At 40.0% G+C, this 21,978-nt stretch overlaps 1 protein-coding gene across 5 annotated transcripts in view; it reads left to right on the forward strand.

Annotated features, from left to right (window-relative positions):
- The first annotated feature begins 7,571 nt into the window (after positions 1-7,571).
- The window catches only part of lingo2 (leucine rich repeat and Ig domain containing 2), a 283,442-nt gene continuing 269,035 nt past the window's right edge, over positions 7,572-21,978 (forward strand). For 3 of the 5 annotated variants that reach the window (XM_047354486.1, XM_047354483.1, XM_047354485.1), the window contains exon 1: positions 7,572-8,267. The gene's annotated coding sequence lies outside the window, so the exon portion shown is untranslated. The remainder of the gene's footprint in view (positions 8,268-21,978) is intronic. The other 2 variants (XM_047354487.1, XM_047354488.1) reach the window with 1 other exon arrangement.

The following is a 21,978-nucleotide window of genomic DNA, read 5'->3' on the forward strand; positions in this document are numbered from 1 at the left end:
AGCAGACCGGACCGGACCGGACCGGAGCAGATACAGGGTAACAGTAAATACGTTACTGAGTGAAACAACCGGAGGCAAAGCTGAGCAGCATGGAGCAGCAGCAGCGACACGAGAGATGATTGAGATCTGAAGACACTACCTGGTGGGTCATTTTTTAACTTTATATTAGAATCTTTGGGGAAACATTTATTTAAATATATTGTATGTGCGTGTAATTTATCTTATTTCAATAACAATAATAATTTCTGATTATTATTATGAGTAATAAAAACTATATTTTCAGATTTTTTATTATTATCAATAACTGCCAATATCTAAAAAGGCTTTTACAACAAGGAAGTGTTCTTATCTGCTGAGTCTGGATCCATTTAGCAACAGCAGCAACAACCTTTTCTTTGGTGATATTTTCCCATCAGACCAGCGAGGCTATAGACTCTGCTTCAACATTCTCCTTCATCTGTCAGATATCTTGACCTCTGACCTCTGATGTCTTTTGTGAATTCAAAGGTTTCTTGTTCAAAGTAGTTTGCCAAAAAGTACTCCGATCACACCTGGCTGTGCTTGGTGGGACCAGCCCATCTGTTCCTCCTCAGTTTTCAACTCTGTTCTAGGCAGCTCTGATCCTCTTCGCTTTCAGGAAAGAAGTGCATACTAACGGCTGCTGTCGTAGTATTGCTGCCACAACCAGCAATGCACCTTTTCACCATATTAACGCTGTTTGTATCGTAACTTGGTTTCTACCTGAATAGTTTATCATTGACGCTCACACAAGGAATGACCGGAGACTCCCCCTTTGACATCGAAATATGCTTATTTTGTGTCACAATTGTCTTTACTCACGTCTTTAATACTAATATCATATCATTACACCCCTGCAGGATGGCGCCGACGATGGCAGCCTCGGAGCTTCGCTCTCTCTTTGTATTTGTATTTTGTGTGTTTTTATGTTTTTCGAGCCACAATCCTGTGATCTCATTCAGTAGAGAGGAACTTCTCAACATCAGAGAGTCCTCTCTTGGGTTTTTTTCACCATCTTTCATCGATCCGAGGTTCACTGAGCTCCTGGCAAGCGGAGCTGCGGCTCTATATGGGATTCTGCGCCGAAAACGTCGAAGGGGAAAGCGTGCTGGCGCGCTGGTAAATCTCCGCAAAAGAGGACTTCGCACACTACTGCCTTCAATCCACCTGGCAAATGTCCGCTCTCTCAACAACAAGATGGACGAGCTGCTTCTTCTCACCGGTAAAAACATGGACCTCCGCGGATCAGCGGTTCTCTTACAGACCTGTTCAGATTACAGACCTGGAGAAAAAATACACGGACTCTTTCATCTAATACTGGGAGATTTTAACAGCGCAAACCTCTCCAATGAACTCCCCAAATACAGACAGCATATTAAGTGTCCCACCAGAGACAAAAACACACTGGACCATTGTTACACAGCTTTAAAGGACTCATATCATGCTGTTACCAGGGCTGCTCTGGGTTTTTCAGATCATTATCTAATCCACCTCATCCCAACCTACAGACAGAGACTAAGAGCTTCCAAACCCAAGGTTCACACTGTTAAGAAGTGGACTGAGGAATCAAAGCAGATGCTACAGGCCTGCTTTGAATGCACAGACTGGACTGTTTTTGAAACCTCAGCCACTGACTTAAACCAACTAACTGATGTGGTGACATCATACATCAGTTTCTGTGAGGACATGTGTGTGCAGACCAAGACCTTCTGCACCTATGGGAACAATAAGCTATGGTTTACTCCACACCTCAGGAATCTGCGCAGGGAAAAGGAAGAAGCTCACAGCAGTGGAGATTGGGCGCGGTACAGGCAGTCCAGGAACAAACTAACAAAAGAGATCAAAGCAGCCAAGAGAAGCTACAGTGAGAAGCTGAAGAACATCCTTTCTACTGGTGACACTTCAGCTGTATGGACCGGTCTGAGAAACCTGACTGCCTACAAGAGCCCCTCCACCCATCCTGAACAGAGTCGTCTCCTGGCCAACCATCTGAATGGCTTCTACTGCAGACATGACAAGAAGCCATTCACACCTCAAATCATCCCCTCTACATCCCATTCAGGAACAAATTCCTCCCATAAAGCAACCAACCCCCTACCTTCAGATCCTCTGCCTGCACTAAAGATCTCCGAGGAAGAGGTAAACAGGCTCTTTCAGCACATGAAAACAAAGAAAGCTGGAGGACCTGATAACGTCTCCCCATCATGTCTGAAAGCCTGTGCACATCAACTCGCTCCGATCTTCACAAGGATCTTCAACAAGTCACTGGAGAAATGTGAGGTCCCCTCCTGCCTCAAACGATCCACCATCATCCCGGTTCCCAAGAAACCCACCATCCTAGGATTAAATGACTACAGGCCTGTAGCCATGACATCTGTGGTCATGAAGTCCTTTGAGCGGCTGGTGTTGAAGCACCTGAAAGACATCACAGGCCCCCTGCAATTTGCTTACCGAGCAAGCCGGTCGGCAGATGATGCTGATAACTTAGGTCTACACTTCATCCTGCAACACCTCGACCACCCAGGTACGTTCGCCAGGATCCTGTTTGTAGACTTCAGCTCGGCCTTCAACACTATCATACCAGACATCCTCCACCAGAAGCTCACACAGCTCAACGTCCCAGCCTCCACCTGTCAGTGGATCAACAGCTTCCTGACGGACCGACAGCAGCAGGTGAGACTGGGGAGCATCTTCTCCCGATCCAGATCAATAAGTACTGGTGCCCCCCAGGGTGTGTTCTATCCCCACTCCTCTTCTCTCTGTACACAAATGACTGCACCTCATCGGACTCATCTGTGAAACTCCTTAGTTTGCAGACGACACCACTGTCATTGGACTGATCCAGGACGGTGATGAGTCTGCATACAGACAGCAGGTGGATCGGCTGGTACACTGGTGCGGTCAGAACTACCTTGAACTGAACCCACTCAAGACTGTGGAAATGGTGGTGGACTTTCGGAGAACACCACCCCCATACACCCCCCTCAGCATCCTCAACAACACTGTATCAGCCGTGGACCACTTCAGGTTCTTAGGAACCACCATCTCTGAGGATCTGAGATGGTCTTCACACATAGACACTGTTCGAAAGAAGGCCCAGCAGAGACTGTACTTCCTGAGGCAACTCAAAAAGTTCAACCTTCCACAGGAGCTGCTGGTCATCTTCTACACTGCCATCATACAGTCTGTCCTGTCTTCATCCATCTCAGTGTGGTTTGGCTCATCCACAAAACAGGACAGGTCCAGACTGCAACGAATAATCCGGACTGCAGAGAGAATAATCAGAGCTGACCTTCCCTCCATCCAGGACTTATACAGGTCTAGGATCAAGAAAAGAGCTGCCAAAATCTCTGCAGACCCCACACACCCTGCACATAAACTGTTTAGAGTTTTACCTTCAGGTGGCGCTACAGAGCACTGTTCACTAAAACCAGGCGCCACAGAGACAGTTTCTTCCCCCAGGCTGTTTCTCTGATGAACATTCAATAGAGTACAGAACAACAGCATACAGATGTTGCAAATGCACCTTTTCTATTAGATATGTGTATATTGTACATTGTAACTTGTAAATTTGTATATTCTGTAATACAGAATATTGCATTGTACATTGTATATTGTACATTGTAAATTTTAAATAGTAAATTTGTATATTCTGTAATGTAAAAACAGAACAAAAGAGCAAAGTGTACCGGAGGCAAATTCCTCGTTTGTATGCACGGACTTGGCAATAAAGCTGATTCTGATTCTGATGTCAATTACTGCCCAATTCTTTCAATATTGAGCTGTTTTCTTCCAATTTCTGCATTTGTGGGAAAAGCGTGTCACAGGTATTTTAATGACTTTCTTTCAAAAATGGCTTGCTTCTTGTCACTCTTTGTAACTCTTAAAGGTCAGATTAATGAAGTGCACATCTAATAGGTTCCATCAACAAATTATTCCACCTGTGGATCTCTGCAGCTCCTCCGGAGTTATTATGGGCCTCTTTGGCTGGTTCTCTGATTAACGCTCTCCTTGCTTGGTCAGCCGTTAGGTCGACGTCTATGTCTTGGTAGGTCTGCAGGTGGTCCATCATGTTTCATTTTCAGATTATGGATTGAGCAGAGCTCTATGAGATGTTCAAAGTCTGGGATATTGTTGTAGAACCTAACCCTGCTTTAAACATTTCCCTGACCTGTCTACTATTTATCTTGGTCTTATGATGTTCTCTAGTAAACCTCTGAAACCTTCATAGAATTGCTGTATTTATACTGACATTACACACAGGTGGACTTTATTTACTAATTAGGTTACTTTTGAAGGCAATTGGTTGCTTCGGATTTTATTTAGAAGGAGACTGGGGTAAAGGGAGGTGAATAAAAATGCAAATCACTATTCTGAATATTTGTTATTAAAACCATGCATAATTTGTCATTCTTGTCACAGTTATTCACCACTTTGTGCTCATCTGTCACATACATTGGCAAAAAAAAGTTAACAATTTAAGAATCCTTTAATAAGGCACTGTAAATAACTGAATAAAAAGAAAGGATTTAAAAGAATAAATCCATAATTAAAGAAAAGCAAAGAAACCAATGGCAAAGCAGCTTTAATTGTTGGCTAAGAGGGACTTGACTTTCAAGTTGGTCTGTTGGAAGATTAGCCACATGAATAATGATATTCAGGAGCATCCTGGTGTTACCTCAGCCACAGGGCTTATCTGCAAGGTGTTTCACAGAAACAAAAATACATACACCTTGAATGCTGCATCAAGTTTTAGAACATTTTTGTTTGAACATTTTTCAGCCACACTGTGCCATCTGGCAGTGGTAAAAATAGCGTCAGTGCAAAAAGACCAAACAGGAGTGTTAGGATTGTGTTCTGTTTTGTGGATCTGTTTGTGTTACTTACCTTCCAGAGTCAGAGTGGCAGGGGCAGAGTTTTCCAATCTACGCACCTGTCTTGGATTCTGCTGATGAGATCAGCTGGCATTTAAGCTCCTGGAAGTGATCCATTCCTCGCCGGCTTATTCAGTGACACTGGTACTGAGTGAGACAGCCAATAATTTGTCCTTGAGACTTTCTTGAGTAACCTGATGATTTTTGTGTTTTTCTAAGGACACTTATTGGAGTGTGGAACATGCCTTTTGCTGGAGCTAAGGACTTGTGTATTTGGATTCCTCTCCTGGAAACTCTCACCTAGAAACCAACCATCCTCCGTCCTGCCACTCTCTCTCTCTCTCCCTCGGACCTGGAACACAAACAGACACCGAAACCTGGAACACTTACCTCCTGGATTTCCCTTGCCTCCTCCTCCGAGCTGACCTCCCTCCCAAGAGCCTGTAAGAAACGATCTCCTCATTATACTCACCATTACTCCTGTGGATGACCAGCTAACTTCTTCCTATTCCTTTGCAGGACAAACCCACTGCTTTGCATTTACTGTAAATAAACATCATTTAACTTTTTATCTTGTCTCTGTGTCATTGTTCTGTTTTTGCCTGAATGTGGGTACTCCTCTAGTTAAACCCCAACAAGGAGTTTGTTTTCCCTATTAATTTGAAGAGCAGAGTTTAATCTCACAATGTATGATGCTATGCTGGCATGTCAGCATTTATCCATGTAAATGTGCGTGATACCCGCAAGACACCTGCCCTATACACTTTTTCATATCTGCCTCTAATTTCAACAACATAGAAGGACCCCATGCCATAGGAAAATAAGACTCTACCATCACTTTTGTTTTGATTACTCCACAAGCCAGTCAGCAACAAAATACCACATGATAGGCAACCCCAGCTAAGTTCTGTTTGCAAAAGGGGATTCTAAACAGTATTATAAAAGCACATACACGTACATCTCAGTAAATTGGAATATCGGATGAGGCCTGTTTGTCAGATTAAAAGTATCTTTTGAAAATAACAACCTTCAAGCAGGTATTGAAGATACTTCATTAAGCCCACATTTCTGTATTAAAAATGTGTCTGATGTAATAATCAAATTTTGAATGTTTCAGTGTTCAGCTGTACATGAAAAACCATTATCATGCAAAGAATCAAAGGCTTGAAATCACAAGTCTGTGTGTAATTGATCTATATAATCAGTTTTACTTAACGAAATAAGTTACTAAAATAAACACAAGCTTCAGTAAATTATAATTTATTGAATTGCACCTGTATTTCACGTGTGGGTTTTTCAGTTTTATGTCCTCAAATAAATTTTTTTTTTTTTTTAATTGTGAAAATGTGCTACAGCATTAAAATATGAACTTAACTGAAGGCTTTTTATACATTTTTGTTTATCTGTACTATAAAATTAACTAAAGTTATATTTGTATTTACTTTAACTTAAACATGCAGATGCAACATTAATAATAATAAAACAAAATTTATTAATTCTTAAATGTACTTGATTTGTTGTAAGAGTCGGCACACAAAAAGGTGAAAGCACTTCAACATTTAGTTTGTAGTTCCTGGTGATAGGTTGCCTTGGATTCACAGTATCAGGGTTGCAATGGTCTCATCAAGACGTTATTAAAACAGGGGAAATATGCAGCCTAATCAGTTTATTTTCTGTATTTGCTACCTTATGCATAGCTAAGAATTGAAATTGTAATTCTGTATTTCATATAAATGGATGAAAGTGTCATGAGAAACAAAGTAAACAGAAAACAAACACCCAGAATTGCTGGGAAGTCCAGGTTTAGCAAAAGAATTGCCTAGGCTTAGAACTATTACTTATTCACAGTAGGTGTGCAGTGAAAGCAGTATCTTTCTTTGAAATGCACCTTTAAGTACAAAACAAATGGTTTACGCCATTAAAGGTCTTGCAGTGTGTACAGTACTGTTTGTTAGATTCTGGTTCTGTGGAAGACTGGAAGATGTGTTACAGATTTCTTGTTTTTTATTGTTTACTTTATTTATCATTGTGTGCTGCAACTTAACATCTGATTATAGTGTATGCACATACAATGGCTACAGCTTACTTTTTCAAAGTAGCCAATTATATAAGTTTGCACCTGCTACAGCACATGCATTGTCCTTGTTTCCATGCAGTAAGTTGCTCTTGCTTGCTATTTTTGTCTTCCTCTTCAGTCACTCTTGACAGTTGGCCAGCATCAAGTCGACTCCTCTAAACAGAGAAGTTATGACAAAGAGATGAGATGCAAAACAGCATCAGCCCCAGGGATATTTAGCAATCAGGTTAGGAGGATGAGGAAGGGAGATTCGATTGCCTCTTTGCTCGATGCACTTTTTCATGCTGTTGCCCCTTCTCTTCATATCTATTTGATTTTACATATTTATCAAGCCTTATTTGTTTTTCTAAGGAGTATGGGCGGTGAACCTTTCTGTCTGACATGGCTGGAAATGGCACAGCAGTAATTGTCAAGAGCCAGAGCAAGAGAAGTGCATATCTGCCTCTGTGTGTGTGTGTGTGTGTGAGTGTGCACAGAGGGAAGGAGAGGAGTGAGAAAGGGAAGAGCTGGGGAGGTGCAGTGAGAAGCAGGAAGGGAGCATGCATGAGGGAGGGAGGGTGGAGGAAAGAGAGCGAGAGAGAAAGAGACCCACAGTGGGAGAACAAGCATCTCGTCTCATTCCGCCGCTTTCTCAGCATCCATTGCAGAGAGGAGCGGGCCACATAAAAAGCAAATTGGAGAGAAAGAGACAATAAAATCCGTTGATGAGGGATGATACTATGGAAGAGAAGACATAATCCAGGCTCACTGGCATCCATTGTCACATCTTACAGCTTTGACGGAGGTGCGTGAAAGTTTCCACCTTTGAAAGGGGGGGGGGGGACACCCTCCTCTTGATGTGGGAATGAACAGCAGATGCTGAATTTCAATCTGAATGTAAGAGAAGAGCTACTGAAAACAGGACCAGCTGGATTTGCTTGTAGTGGTGCTGGTAGTGAGCACCACAGGAGATTTTACAGTTTCTCCTTTTTTCTTCATCTTGCTCAATGTTTACGCATCAGTCTTCAAGAAGAATATGACATTATTTTACTGTGGGAAGAGGGAATATTACAGCAGCTGCAAGCCCACCAGAGACCGTCTATCCAGGAAAGTATGAAGGGAATGGATTATATACAAATTCAGTGAAGGACATCCTGTTCACAGAAAGTAAGTTCTGATCAGAAGCAGATCTAAATTGGGTTCTGATTCTGAGAGACTTGGAAGATTGTCACTTTTTTTTCCTTTGCTGTGGAACAACACTAAGCTTACTTTGTGCCGACTTATCTTGTGGACTATAGGAGTTTGGATAATATTTGAAGGTAAGTAAATGTCATATCATCATTTCTGACTTAAATTAGAGAGGTAAGAATCTCAGCATGAACAGAACAGTAATTTGAAATGGGGATAAGAAGCTATTCCTGTTTCTGATTAGTTTAGAAGAAGCTTCAAACTTAGGATTTGCATCTTATCTATAATCATCCTTCCATGGCTCACAGTGAACATGATTTCTTTTCTGATGTCTTCTGGCAGGCTACTCCCCTTTGCAGAGAAGAATGTATCTGTTTCTATCTGCATACTTGTGCATGTGTTTGCTGAGAAAGGAGATGCGTGTCTGTGAAGCAATTCATCTCCTACCTCCGGTGCAGCATCGTATCACCAAGGGAGGCTGCTACTGGAAGGGGGCATAATTGTGGCATTTGTGTTCTCGGGCTTTAGCAATGTCTTGAATTTGCGTGAGGAGAATTAGTTTTGGGTAGTATCTGATTTTCAGTTTGCGGGTGAGTTCCTGTGCATTTTAAAGGATGCCTTGTCCTTTTTATCTCAGTGGACAGAGAGCTGATTGTGTCCAGTGTTGCTCTATCTCTGATGCCCTACATTATATCTTCACCTTTAGTTTAAGGGGATTCACTTCTGGCTCTGCAGACCTTTTGTTTTAAAAAGGCCCTCAATTGTGTTTTTGATGGTCTTTCAAATCCTTAATGATCATTTTTATAGTGAAATAAGGACTATTTAAGTGGAGTGTGTTCATGCCTACATGTTATGTTCATGAAGAGAATTCCACTGCCCTCTTAATCAATATGAGACAAGTGTAAGGGTACCTCCTTTTGTAACACTGTTTGAAATATTTATTTCATGAGCTTCCTGTCGCTCCCCTGAAATATTTAGAATCATTGAATAATAAATAAGCTGTCTGTCACAGCTTGGTTTTTGACATGGGCACATGTCTATAATGCCACCTCCTCATGTAACATGCAAAACAGTGACCATTAAATGCCTTTGGCTCTGCATATAAAAATTTCAAAAGGAGTCTTTCTTCTCTTTCAAATCATCTACTGGGGGGAAGTGGAGCCTGATGGGAAGTTGATGACAGCTCCTGTGTACCTGTCATTGACTTGTCTATCCTGGCTACCAGATTGCCAATTGTTCCAGTGCATATATAGCTTGATTGCACGGAGCTAAAGAACACAAACGTTCCATTGAAATTAAAATTTAGTATTCAGGTGACATAGTCTATTTGCTTTTTCTTGAAAGGGATGCAAACCAGTTATCTGTTCTGCCTGGTTATTTCATCCACTGAACTTCACTCACACCACGCAGCTGGTAAATATGCGCACAAGAGTGTATATACATGTATGAGAACAAAAAGACTCTCTGTATCTGGTATCTGTGTGGGTGTGTATTTGTCCAGACCTCTGAGCTTCATCCCTTTTGATGTTTTATTGAGTGTTAACCATGGTAGAGCTGACGCATTCCCTCTGATATGGAGCAGCATGGTTAAAGGAAAGCACTAATACGGACTTTGCTTTTCTTGTATGTGCTTTAACTCTGAATTAGCGATGCTGTAGTTGCCTATTTCAGCCCTTTGGATTTGGTAAATGATGTGGATTAGGCCCTGTATACGTCTGAGTCTGCAAGTCCTCGTGCACATCTGTGTTGTGATGTGTAATATTTGTATATATAAGAGGTATGAGTGTGTGCGCACAGGTGAAAGTGCCCCTGCATGTGAATCCATAATCCTGCTCTCTCTGTGTTGCAGCACGCAGCCTGTTTTCTCTCAACATTTTTGACGTTAGTAAAGAAGGCAAAGACAAGGCCCTCCATTTTCAGAGAAGCTGTGTTCGCTCTAAATCACAAGATAGGCAAAAAAGGAGAGAAGAAGCCTTTTTCTGTTTTGTTACTATCTAGACCTGCTGACAGGATGTTTACATTGTGCTGAAATTGACGGACACAACAATGGGAACAAAAATAACAGGGTTTCAACTCAATACTTTGGGAGATTGGCAGAATCAGTGGGAACACATGCCAATGGGCAAAACTGACACGTCATCTTTAAAACAAGATAAATCAAGCAATCAGGCATATCCTTTATGTTTGCTATTAACATAGGGTATGTATCATGTCATAAATCAGGCTTTTTAGGCATATTATCCCAATATTAGGTGCTGGCACATACAATAAGATAGATTTTCAAGTAATGGATCATTAATTCAAATTATGAGATGTGCAGAGATCAACTTGTTTGCATTTTTATTTTCATTTGTTAAAACAGTTTATTGTTTTTTCCTATTAAATATGAGTGCAGTATTATTTTCATAAATGTTCCATCTGAAACTTAATTTTTAACTAACATATTTACTGCAGTTCATATCAGAACCTCAGCAAAAATATTTTTTTAAAGCAAAACTTTGATTTAGATTTATTATCCTGTAGATAACCTTTAGGCAATTATGGCATACGTATCACATAAGGATTCATACCCTTCAAACCTTTTCACATTTTGTCAAAATATTTTGCTACAACTACAAACTTCAGTGCATTTCTCTAGGTATATATTTGACAATCACATCATGCTGTTGGGATGCTGTCCTAGAGCATGGTGCTCAATACTGGACATTCCTGGAAGAAAACCTGTAAGACTTCAGACTGGAGTGGAATTTCTCCTTCAAGCAGGACAACACTCTTTAACCTACAGCCAGAGCTACAACAGAAAGATTCAATTCAAAGCATTTTCAGGTCTTTAACTGCCCCAATCAAAGTCTAGTCCTAGATCCAACAGAGAATCTGTGGCAAGAGTAACAGTACAGTATTTTGCAGAGACAATTGCCCTAAATTTCATCCTGTAGATGCCCAAAAATGGTTTAGCCATACCACAGAAGATATGCAGCTCTTACTGCAGTGAGCAGTGTTTTTACAAAGTCTTGACTCAGAAGGATTAATATAAATGCTAGCCACACCTTTCAGTGGTCTTTTACAGAAACCATGTATTTCCTTACACATTAAATTATAGTAAAATTAACAGACGGTTGTAGTTGTAATGTGACAAATGTGGAAAAGTTTAAAGGATACAAAAACATTTACCATGTACTGTAATTCTGCAGTGTGATATGCACAGCGTTGTGACACACAGGGTGATGAAGCAATCACTACAATTCAATTCAATTCAATTCAGTTTATTTATATACCGCCAATTCACAACATATGTCGTCGCAAGGTTCTTCACAATAGTCAGGCTCATACATTCCAATTAATTGTAACCATTGAACAGTTCAGTCAGATTCAGTTATTTATTCAAATTGGATAAAAAGTTTTTCTATCTAAGGAAACCCAGCAGATTGCATCCAGTCAGTGACTTGCAGCATTCACTCCTCCTGGATGAGCATGTAGAGACAGTGGACAGTCACTGGAGTTGACTTTGCAGCAATCCCTCATACTGAGCATGCATGTAGCGACAGTGGAGACGAAAAACTCCCAGGAGGAAAACCTCCAGCAGAACCAGAACCAGGCTCAGTGTGAGCGGCCATCTGCCACGACCGACTGGAGGTTTGAGAGAACAGAGCAGAGACACAAAGAGAACAAAGAAGCACTGATCCAGGAGTACTTTCTATGGGAAGGAAAAGTAAATGTTAATGGATGTAGCTCCTTTAGTCGTTTAATCTAGAAAGAAAGAACAGATAAACTCTGAGCCAGTTTTCAAGGTTAGAGTCCGAAAGAGAGCACATAGAGTTAGTCACAGTTAAGCTCAGTCAATTGCTATATCTAGGAGAGAGAAAGGGTTAAACACTAAAAGACAGGGCTATGTGGATCATCGGTAGAGGGTGAGCATTAAGTTGTTGCCAGCAGAAGCTTGGACGATGCCCCTCTCCAGAAAGGTGTCACAGGTAGACACAGAGTCAGGCCAGGTGTAGCTTCTAGGAAGAGAGAAGAGAGAATAAAGTTAAAAGCTGAAATAACAGCAAATAATGCAAAATTGGAGAGGAGTCTGAGATTGTAGCGAAAAGGGTGAAAGTGGTCGTTATATCCTCCAGCAGCCTAAGCCTATAGCAGCATAACTACAGAGATAATTTCAGTTTATTAATTTATATAGCACTTATTTACAACAATGTCGTCTCAAGGCACCCCACAAAGGGTCCGGAACGGCACGGGAGGCCAGACCAAACTACCGAGTGCCAGAGCCCGGCCACCTCAGAATGTGCCACATGTAGGGGCACTAAGTAAAATAATAAACTGATAAAGTTTGTCCATCTAGAGCCCACTGATGGCCATGGTTATACTAAAAACCACAAGGATCGGGATACCTCTCTCTGTCAGACTGATTATAACCATTGGAAAAGAGAAGGGGTCATACAGGTAGCAGAAATGGAGGTTGTGTTTGCACCTCAACCATAACTGAGCCGGTTTAGGCTAAACCTGACTCCCCCTTACTCCATCCAACAGGGAGGGAAGAAGGCTAATCTAAGCCACTCTAAGCCACTCTAACTATAAGCTTTATCAAAAAGGAAAGTTTTAAGCCTAGCCTTAAAGGTAGACAGGGTGTCTGCCTCACGGACTAAAACTGGGAGCTGGTTCCACAGGAGAGGAGCCTGATAACTAAAGGATCTGCCTCCCATTCTACTTCTAGAGACTCTAGGAACCACCAGTAAACCTGCAGTCTCAGAACAAAGTGCTCTGTTAGGAACATATGGACCAATCAGATCTCTGATGTATGATGGAGCTAGATCATTAAGGGCTTTATATGTGAGGAGGAGAATTTTTAATTCTATTCTGGATTTAACAGGGAGCCAATGAAGGGAAGCTAAAATAGGAGAAATATGATCTCTCTTTTTAATTTTCATCAGAACTCTTGCTGCAGCATTTGAATCAGCTGATGGCTTTTAACTGCAATGTGTAGGTGAACCAGCAATCACTGCACCGCAGTGTTTGATTTTATTTTAATCTGACATCAAACAACTATCCCTTTTTCCCTTTTTTTCTGAAAACACATTTTACCTAAAGTTTATAGAATCCAGAGTTTTGAAATACTCATTTACAGGTTATAGTGTATTTAGGCATGAAACCCCACAACATATGGACATCACAGCTAAGGTTGACCTGAAAACTACTTTGTTCAGACTGGATGATAATTATGGTTATGGCTAAAATACATTATCTTGAAAATGAGTCCATCCTCTTAATGAAGACACTGATTTTATTCGGCAGGACTTGTCAGAGGATCACATTTGGTCAGATGTTTGGTAGAAAGAAAACTGACTAGATAATTATGTTTAGTATAACATCATATACCACTGTTTTAAGGCTAATTTCTATCATAATACATTTATGTTGTTTCATTTTCCCTTCCTGACACCTTTCAGAGGAAAGGATGACATGTCGGCACACAGAAGAGCTAAGTTATGTGATACTTTTACATTTACAGCAACAATTAAGCTTCATCTTGTTCTACGGATCATCTGGATTGCAGTATTTTTAGTAAAGCTTCTTTTAAAATGTTTGTTCTTAGAGGACATATGTATAGGGATCTCTGTCAAAATAAGACCTGCACCGGCATATTTTTAGTCATTCCATTAAGGACCTGGAAGAAAAAATCAATGATTGCAGACTGAAACTCTGGGTTTCAGATTTAACTTTGGATACAGTTAGTATTGGGTAAGTTTTTTATCATGGTTTGTTAAAAGCCTCTGTTTAATTTAAGGCTTCTGTCAAGTTATTCAAATCTCATTTATTTTATCAGGAAATGAATCTATACACAGATTCAATTTTCACCAATCAATGAGTCATAAAACATAAATTCCTAATTGTCTCAGTCATGTGTTTTCCTCATTTAATATCACATTACAGACTAATGTGTTTTCATTTAAAAAGACAAATGCAGTCTAATTCCTGCTATAACGAGCCACACATATGGACAGCATCCATACCGCCACCTGACTGAAACAAACAGAAGAGCTGGTTTCAAACGCAGGGCTGGTCAGCTCCAGACAGAACCGTGAGTGAATCCAGCTGATCTGCTGTCAGTTCCTTTGAATCCCTGATGAGGCGAAACACAATATGCTCCAACAGCTGGGTCATTTATGGAATCTGCTTACTCATCATCACTGAGTGCCCCATAAGGAGGATCGAATTCAGGCTTAATTGTGTATGCCAAACAGGAAGAGGAATTCTCACACACAGTCTTATTAGGCCTGACATGAATAAAAGCCCGGGCCAAGTCCATTTAGCACATTTACCTTTACTCTGTGCCGTAGGAAGCCATCTTTTAGCATCACATGAGGTAACACAGACTGAAACAAAAAGCTGGGAGGTAGAGCCACAGTTCTACTCAGAAAAAAGGACCCTCAGCTGTTATTTTTCTTCTGGAGACGTGACATGCTAAGTGACTGCTGGTGGCACTGTAGCCCTTTTGCGATACAGTAACAGGGGAAAGACAGCCTTGGACGAGACAACTGATCTGCCGACAGCATTCACTGACAGTGACCTTGCTGTCTGTGTCACTTTGAAGTATGACCTTCCTGGGCAAGCAGCCAAGGGCGGTGTGTGTCGAACAAGGAGTATTAGCAGAGGTCAGGGGTGAGCTGGCTGGCTAAGAATACGGAGCAGAGGTTGCTGCACCATGGCAACTGAGATAGAACAGAGAAAGCAAAAATAATTTAGGCAGTCTCTCCAAAACATGTCAACTTCCTCAAGCAGCATCCACGGCTTAGATGTAAAGAATTTGTATTCTACACCTCATCAGCACCTTTTCTTCTCTTCATATAGTTCTCTGCAGAGAAGTCTGTATTCAGTATTCAGTCTCTGGCACCAATCGCACACCTCATCATGTAATGTCAGGGTCCCTGCACATTTACTTTCAGAATCCTTTATTTTCCCGGGCTCAGATTTCTAGATTTTTCCACCATTTTTATTCTTGAAATTTACAGAGTGCAAAATACAAACCTTGAAACTTCTTCAATAGTAGTCAGATTTCATAATTTATAGGTTCCACAAATCATGAAGCAACACAACACTGGAGTCAGTTTTTGAAAGGTGGTATAAGGCAATATCACTGTTCTTTTGGTTTTTTTTTTGGCATATGGACCAAGTTAGATCAGCTCTGTTTTAGAATCTATAACTCTTGACTTATAAATATTTATTAGATAACAACTGGAGAATCCTGCACTGCAAAAAAAGACTTATGTAGCCTGCCTGCTGTGTTCCAACATTTTATTCCAGCCCCTATTGATCATTCCATTAACTCTGAACAGCTTCCCTGTCCCTGTTGAAGAAAAGCGTTCCCACAGCATGATGCTAGCACTACCATGTTTCACTGTGGGGATGGTATCTTCAGGGCCGTGTGCACATAGGGTTTTGCATCTGGGCTAAAAATTGCAGTCTTTCCGTACATCAAAACTCGCCTTTTTAAATCTGCATATTTTCTGTAATGTTGTATTTATGAGTTGCTGGTGTTTTATAGTTTTTAATGTCCATTGCTGTTTTCAACTTCTCTTGTAGTGTCCTTGAGTGTTATGAAAGGCACTTTAAAAAAATATAGTATTATTATTATCATTAATACATGGCTTCTAAAAACTGCAACAAGACTGCTTTTTTGCCTTCTTTCAACAATAGCTTTATTGTTGTTATTCTTCCACTAAGACCAGAATAGTAAAGTGCATCTAATAGTTGTCCAGTCAATGGATTCTTCAACCCAAGCTGTGGATCTCTGCAGCTCCTCCAGAGTTTTGACTATTTCCCCAATTAATGTTCTCCTTGCCTGTCCTGTGAGTTTAGGTGGACGTCCATGTCTTGGTAGGTTTGCAGTTGTGCCATCCTCTCTCAATGTTTAGATGATAAATTTAAGAGTGGAATATTATTTTAAAACCTAACCCAGCTTTCAACTTTCTCCCTGACCTTGATCTTCATGATGCTGTTTGTTCACTAATGTTCTCTAACCAACGTCTGAGGCCAGAAACAGAGCAGCCACGTTTATTCTGAGATAAAACTACACAACAGCACACTCTGTTTGCTAATTGAGTACCTTCTGGAGGCAATTAGTTCCACTTTTCACTGGAATTTATTTGGGGTTTAAAAAAAAAGGGGGCTGAATAAAATGCACAGTACATTTTCTGGATATTTATTTGTAAATCATTTTGACAAGCATGTATCATTTTCCTTCCACTTCACAATTACACGCTAGTTTTTCAGGTGTGTTTGCAGTGTTGTGATTATTGATCTGAGAATATTATTTAATATTTAATATTAATACTTTAATATTTTATTAAGTAATATTTCGGTCTGTTAAGGGTTGCCCTGTGAACACCAACCCAAGAAGGTGGTGGCTGCATTAGGACAACATTGAAAGGGATGAGCCAAGCTCTGACATTATTGAACAGCATAAACTCTGCACACACATGGAATGAATTCACACAACTTCTTAAAATGCAAGAATTTATTAACAAAAATAAGTCAATTCAAAGTCAAACATATTTCAATCAACAAACTCTTTGCTATTTTAAAACAATTCTGCTTGAAACTACCAAGCAGAATTAAACAATAAGAAAGACTAATGGGCTATATACAATATAAACAAGTGAATCAAAGATAGTTGAAAATCATGACCGAAAGAGTGATGCAACATTACCATGCAATGTTTATGTTTGAGAACCAAGGATTATCTTGTAGAATCTGGAAATTAAGTTAAGTTAGTCTTGGAACCATTCACAATGCAAGATCAGATAAAACATTATTTTAATAAAATAATGTTTTAAATAATGATCTGCTGAATAAAACCAACCTTCTGGATGACCAATTCTCAACAGTGTCTAATTAGCTGCCTTTATTTATTGAAATAATATTTATGGAAATATTATTAAAGAAATATTAAAATAATATTTAAGGAAATAATATTTTGAATAAGAACTAAATCTTTTGGATAAATGGGTCCTAATGGTTTTTACTTTGTTATCAAGATTAGTAAAATAATATTTAGGGAAAAATTATTTTACTAAATTGAAAACTAACAACCTTTTTGGGTAAATGATATTTAGTAGGCAAGCATGTGTTCTTAGCTGTTACCGGTTGGAGCTAACAAAATAAACTTGTAGCTTAGCACCAGAATCAAACATCTTTAAAATACCATTAATAAAAGGGGTTAAAATGCATAAGTGTGGACGGCACGTTATGGGCGATGCTCTGTGTTTAAAATCACCCTTTAAATAGTTTGTCTTAAGTTTTAAAACAACACAACCACAGAACACAAACTGAGCACGTGTGCTGAGCAGAAAATCTGCTAGCACTAAAATAGCTGAGTTTCAACATAAACAAAACCAAACGTCATAAAACGAAAAATATTTAGATTATTTAATTCTAGACTACTTCTCTCTGCCCAAAACACAACCTCTTACGTGAACCGTGCTGAGGAAAAGTTGTCTGGGTGACGAAGTTGAAGAAAGCATCCACAGTGAACAAAGGGTTAACTGATGCTAACCTCCGTATCTGTGGGGTGGGGCGGCTCATTCTGTCGGCCGGCCACACTGCACGTTACTGCTGTAACCATGGTGATGCGGTCCCATTGTCCTTCCTTCGGAAAACTGCTCCACTCGGCGTTGTAGAGACAGGGTCTCTGCTGGGAATTCTCTGGAACACAGTTTGCTTCTGTAGACCTCAGAGAGAAAGTCAGGCAACGCTTGTACCTTAATTACCCCGTTGATGAATGAATACCGGATACACAAACAGCAATTCATTCCTACTTAACTCAGTGCATATGATCGCGTGATCGTATGACACTCTTGGATCCAGTTGGAAGAGTGATGTCTGCAAATAAGAGTGATGCCAGCAAAAAGACATTAGCGTGCTGTGTCCCTCCATCCAGTTCTGCTGGGGACCTGCGTGGAAGAGGTATTTTTGTTGCCGCGAGGGGTTTTTATTCAACAGCAATGTCATGGGAAGTCTGCTGTTACTCCTGTTCCTGCCTGTACTGGAAGTAGGTTAATGCAAATTATTTTCAAAGTTCCAGAAAAGTTCTTACTGGCCTTTAATGTTGTAACCCATGGCTGAGGTCCCAGCAGCAGGGATGTCAAACTCCAGTTCTTGAGGGCTGCCGTCCTGCTACTTTTAGACATGTCCCTGGTCCAACGCAACTGAATCAAATGGTTGATTGGCCTCCTCAGCCTAAAGTCAAGTTCTACAAAGTCCAGCTGATGAGCTAATTATTAGACTCAGGTTTGCTGAAGCGGAGGCCTCGAGGAGTGGAGTTTGGCACTTGTTTTTTAAAGGGTGTAAATACTTTGGATCATATTACACTAGTTCTTTAATCACTGCACTGGCTCCCTGTTTATCAAAGAATAGATTTGAAATTTCTGCTATTGGTCTTGTAGACCCCTCAGGTCTTCAGAGACACATATTTAATGTACTTAGGACCAAAATTAAACAAGATAAGGCAGCATTTAGTTTCTATGCTCCTCAGCTCTGAACAAACTCACTGAAAACCTGAGTTGTGCAGTAACTGTTGGTTCCTTTAGATCAGGACTGAAAACATTTCTATTTATAGCAGCTTTGTTGAAGAATCTGACTAATGAACTCTTAAAAAAACATTTGTGTCTTTTATGCTTTTAATGTCTGTAAAGCTCTGACGCTTCCTTGCTATCCTACATTTCCTTTTATGTCTTGTAAAACACTTTGGACTGCCTTGTGTATGAATGGTGCTATAGAAATAAACCTGCTTTGTCTTGCCTTTCTTTTGAAAATACACTGTGCATCCATTTACTGTTGCAATGTTTTAACTTGACATATGGCTCATTATGTAGAACTAGCAGAGCAGGTCATGAGAAGGCGTTTTAGCAACATGGTTTAATATACACTGTTTTGCAGAATCTCTAAAATTCTGTGTATCCAAAACTTATGTTCTAACATCAATACTTCACGTTCATAGTTGTGTTAGGGAAATGTCTGTTGTATGTTTTCTTAGGAAAGCAAAGAAGACTAAAAAACTATTTTGATGGTATCATACAGAGAGCAGTTTAATCTTTATTTGCTGTGTGGAACCAGGGTTTTGCCCAGAAAGGTTAGATTGTTACCTACTTCACAATATCCCCACTAATGCCTCTCGGGTATGTCAGAGTGTAGTGTTTTCACTGGAACAATAGTGGAAATGTCAGCACATGGACTCTGTGGGGACTCTGAATCTCCACCACCACTTGTGTCTCTGACAGTGCACAGTCTCCACTAAACCCTTCTAACCCATAAAAAGCTCTCAGCAGGACAGAGGGCCAATATCTTTGTTTGTGCAGGTTACTGATCTTTTACTCCTTTTGAGAAAAAAAAATAACAGACTTCAGACTCGACTGAGACTCGGGCCATAAAGACTTGACTTGGACTCGGGGTCTGACACTCGAGTCTTAGTACTAGTTTTTGTCTCATCTAGTGAACAGTGAAAGGTAGCTTATCATGATCGGCCTGTGTTATGTTTTGTGTTTGAGTTCTTTTTACTTCCTCTGCACTGCCATGTCTTTCACTTGCTTTATTTCAGTTTATTCAGGTTTGTTAGATTCATTCTGTTGTTTAGTTGATTGTTACCTCCCTGGATTCCTAGGTTAGATGTTTTAGTTTTTGTTTTCTTGTAGATCTGTTTTCTCTGTTTATATTATTTTGGTAGTTTCACTGTTTACTTTATTCTGTTAACTTAGATGTTTTCTGTTATCTCCCTGCACTCTCTGGTTAATCTGTGTTAATTTCTCACTGTCCCTCAATTCCCTGCAATCTCTCTTCCGCCAGCTGCTTCTCATTCCCTTCTGATTAACTCATTATGTTCATTGGCCCATTCTCCACCCTACCTAAGTATTTATTCCTGGTTTTGACCCTGTTTGCTGCCTGGCTCCATGTCCTTTGATCCCATGCTCCTGCGACCATGTCTCATATCCGCCTGTGTTCCTGTACCTGATCACGGTGTGAGTCTGTTTGTTGTTAAATCTTATTTCATCTACTCCACTACGCTTTGAACAGTGGCGGATGCTGGTCTTTCAAGGAGGGGAAGCTCAATTTCAAGATCGCTGATTCGCTCATTTCACTGTCAATCAAAAAGGGATTCAGCCTCAGACAGATCATCCAATCATCATACAGAAGCTGAGCGTCCGGGCCAGCCGAGGCCAGCCCACTGCCCCATAGACCCCCAGAGACGCTGAGCGTCCGATGGGCGGGACAAAGCCCAGCATTTTTGCTTCGCTATTGAACTCACTGTTTAAAGCACTGTGAAGCTGCAGGAATGAGTGAGAGGAAAGCCGCGTCGTTACCGGTGATAAGAAGCTGATTCTGAACAAAGGTTGAGTGCATTGTAGCGCATATTTAGTCAATGACATGAACACACAACAGTATATATTTGATCACTTAGTTTTTGACATTTTAGGGGAAGCTGAGCTTCCTTTGCAGTCTTAGAGCAATCACCACTGGCTTTGAATTGGGATCCTACCTCAACACCCATTATAACAAAGCCTGGATGTGAGTTACAGACTACAGCTGCTGCATGTGTTTTACTGTGAAAGGATGCACTTGATTATTCGCCAGTGACGTTAATGGATTATTATGGGATGTTAATGGCTCATAACAACATGTTCATGTTAGCTGCAGCTTCTAAAAATGACTTCATTATTGTCTGTCAAATGGAAGGCTGCATTAAATGACTTTGGATCATTTAGGAAACAAAATAAATGTAACTTACCTCCATAATTCCCCGGCTTTTGAGCTAGTTTGACATTTCAAAGTTACCTTCTGCTGAAATAAAAGCACTTCCTGTCCCGTTAATCTGAAAACAAAAAAATAAAAATACCTCATTTTCCGTTCCTTCAGAAGTTTAACTTTTCATTGATTTACTTACTACACTTTGTCTAGTTTATTATGTTGAAATTTATACATTTAGTTTTACTTTTTGAAAACATCTTTAATATTTAGAATTGAGAGCAAATGTTTTAAACGGGATTTAGAAAATGGTTTTCCCATTTTTTTAAACTTCTCCAGCTCAGAATGAGGAGAAGAAAACCCTCCAAACCAGATTTAGAACATCTAATGAAGGAGAGGACAATATGAAGACAGGGATAAACAGCTGTTAATTTAGTCATTACAAAGACAAAGAAAAAAACACTAATTTAATCATAAAACATTTTAATAATATAAAGCAGCCTTAATCATTTTTAGAGGGAGGGTTAAAATGTTAAATGATTAAAAAATAACTTGTAATACATATTTAAAGACTGAAATACATTTATCAAATGTCAGTGTAATAATTTAGGCTTAAGGTCAAACAGTACGGGATTGGATCCTTATCCTACAGTGATTGCACATAGTTAGATGTGACCTAGATGTGAATTTGATAAGAAAAGTTTTTTTTTTTTTTTTTCAGTTGTTAGCCCCTCAAAGAGCTGAGACTAGACTTGGCCTTGGACTTGTGAACATCTCTGACTAATACACATCATGAATGCTTGGTTGTTTTCTATACTTGAGGGAGTTTGTGGGAAAAAGTTAAAATTGAAATCATTGGGAGTTGGGAAGTGAAATGGTTTGCCATCAGGTGTTGTAGCTTCAGATGTAGTTTTTTCTCGTAGTTGTGTTTCCATTTCCTGATAATAAAAAGCTTCATTGGTGAAAGTTGAATTTTTAAAGAACATGAAACAAATAGTTCTGTGTTTTCCAGGGGTTCACAGTGTTTACCTCTCAGGGAATGAGGAAAAAAATGTTTCTGATTAATTCCTGTGCTGGCATAATACTCTGGTTTATACCTCAGTACCTCTG

The sequence above is a fragment of the Girardinichthys multiradiatus genome, chromosome 23 (genome assembly GCF_021462225.1).
Source record: "Girardinichthys multiradiatus isolate DD_20200921_A chromosome 23, DD_fGirMul_XY1, whole genome shotgun sequence".
Classification (NCBI taxonomy): Eukaryota; Metazoa; Chordata; class Actinopteri; order Cyprinodontiformes; family Goodeidae; genus Girardinichthys; species Girardinichthys multiradiatus.